The sequence below is a fragment of the Ascaphus truei genome, chromosome 1, assembly GCF_040206685.1.
Source record: "Ascaphus truei isolate aAscTru1 chromosome 1, aAscTru1.hap1, whole genome shotgun sequence".
NCBI lineage: Eukaryota > Metazoa > Chordata > Amphibia > Anura > Ascaphidae > Ascaphus > Ascaphus truei.
The window spans coordinates 242,306,198-242,308,697 of NC_134483.1; positions in this window are offsets into that span (position 1 = coordinate 242,306,198).

Sequence of the window (2,500 nt, forward strand, 5' to 3'; positions counted from 1 at the left end):
TGTGTGTGTGTGTGTGTGTGTGTGTGTGTGTGTGTGTGTGTGTGTGTGTGTGTGTGTGTGTGTGTGTGTGTGTGTGTGTGTGTGTGTGTGTGTGACTCTGTGACTGAGTGTGTGTGTGTGTGTGTGTGTGTGTGTGTGTGTGTGTGTGTGTGTGTGTGTGTGTGTGTGTGTGTGTGTGTGTGTGACTCTGTGACTGAGTGTGTGTGTGTGTGTGTGTGTGTGTGTGTGTGTGTGTGTGTGTGTGTGTGTGTGTGTGTGTGTGTGTGTGTGTGTGTGTGTGTGTGTGTGTGTGTGTGTGTGTGTGTGTGTGTGTGTGATTCTGTGACTGAGTGTGTGACTCTGTGACTGAGTGTGTGTGTGTGTGCCTCTGTGACTGAGTGTGTGTGTGACTCTGTGTGTGTGACTCTGTGACTGAGTGTGTGTGTGTGAGTGTGACTCTGTGACTGAGTGTGTGACTCTGTGACTGAGTGTGTGTGTGACTCTGTGACTGAGTGTGTGTGTGACTCTGTGACTGAGTGTGTGTGTACAGACACCCACCCACAGCCGCCTGCCCACCCACCTTCACCGTATCCCATACTCCCACATGCCCCTCAAATGTCCCCCACATGCCTCTGAATCCCCCCCTCGTGCCTCTGATGTCCCGCTGCTCCGTTGTCCCGCGCGGCCCTGCGATGTCCCGTTGCTCCGTTGTCCCGCGTGCCCCTCCTATGTCCCGCTGCTCCGTTGTCCCGCGCGCCCCTCTGATGTCCCACTGCTCCGTTGTCCCGCGCGCCCCTCCGATGTCCCGCTGCTCCGTTGTCCCGCGCGCCCCTCCGATGTCCCACTGCTTCGTTGTCCCGCGCGCCCCTCTGATGTCCCACTGCTTCGTTGTCCCGCGCGCCCCTCCGATGTCCCGCTGCTCCGTTGTCCCGCGCGGCCCTCCAATGTCTTGCTGCTCCATTTCTTGAGTGTGTGTGTGACTGACTGACTGTGTGTGTGTGTGTGTGTGTGACTGACTGAGTGTGTGTGACTGACTGAGTGTGTGTGACTGACTGAGTGTGTGTGACTGACTGAGTGTGTGTGTCTGAGTGTGTGTGTGTGTGTGTGTTTGTGTGTGTGTGTATGACTGACTGACTGTGTGTGTGTCTGACTGACTGACTGACTGAGTGTGTGTGTTTGTGTGACTGACTGAGTGTGTGTGTGTGTGTGTGTGTGTGTGTGTGTGTGTGTGTGTGTGTGTGTGTGTGTGTGTGTGTGTGTGTGTGTGTGTGTGTGTGTGTGTGTGTGTGTGTGTGTGACTCTGTGACTGAGTGTGTGTGTGTGTGTGTGTGTGTGTGTGTGTGTGTGTGTGTGTGTGTGTGTGTGTGTGTGTGTGTGTGTGTGTGTGTGTGTGTGACTCTGTGACTGAGTGTGTGTGTGTGTGTGTGTGTGTGTGTGTGTGTGTGTGTGTGTGTGTGTGTGTGTGTGTGTGTGTGTGTGTGTGTGTGTGTGTGTGTGTGTGTGTGTGTGTGTGTGTGTGTGATTCTGTGACTGAGTGTGTGACTCTGTGACTGAGTGTGTGTGTGTGTGCCTCTGTGACTGAGTGTGTGTGTGACTCTGTGTGTGTGACTCTGTGACTGAGTGTGTGTGTGTGTGACTCTGTGACTGAGTGTGTGTGTGACTCTGTGACTGAGTGTGTGTGTGACTCTGTGACTGAGTGTGTGTGTGCAGACACCCACCCACAGCCGCCTGCCCACCCACCTTCACCGTATCCCATACTCCCACATGCCCCTCAAATGTCCCCCACATGCCTCTGAATCCCAACCTCGTGCCTCTGATGTCCCGCTGCTCCGTTGTCCCGCGCGGCCCTGCGATGTCCCGTTGCTCCGTTGTCCCGCGCGCCCCTCCGATGTCCCGCTGCTCCGTTGTCCCGCGCGCCCCTCTGATGTCCCACTGCTCCGTTGTCCCGCGCGCCCCTCCGATGTCCCGCTGCTCCGTTGTCCCGCGCGGCCCTCCAATGTCTTGCTGCTCCATTTCTTGAGTGTGTGTGTGTCACTGACTGACTGTGTGTGTGTGTGTGTGTGTGACTGACTGAGTGTGTGTGACTGACTGAGTGTGTGTGACTGACTGAGTGTGTGTGACTGACTGAGTGTGTGTGTCTGAGTGTGTGTGTGTGTGTGTGTGTGTTTGTGTGTGTGTGTATGACTGACTGACTGTGTGTGTGTCTGACTGACTGACTGACTGAGTGTGTGTGTTTGTGTGACTGACTGAGTGTGTGTGTGTGTGTGTGTGTGTGTGTGTGTGTGTGTGTGTGTGTGTGTGTGTGTGTGTGTGTGTGTGTGTGTGTGTGTGTGTGTGTGTGTGTGTGTGTGTGTGTGTGTGTGTGTGTGTGTGTGTGTGTGTGTGTGACTCTGTGACTGAGTGAGTGTGTGTGTGTGTGTGTGTGTGTGTGTGTGTGTGTGTGTGTGTGTGTGTGTGTGTGTGTGTGTGTGTGTGTGAGTGTGTGTGTGTGTGTGTGTGTGTGTGTGTGTGTGTGTGTGTG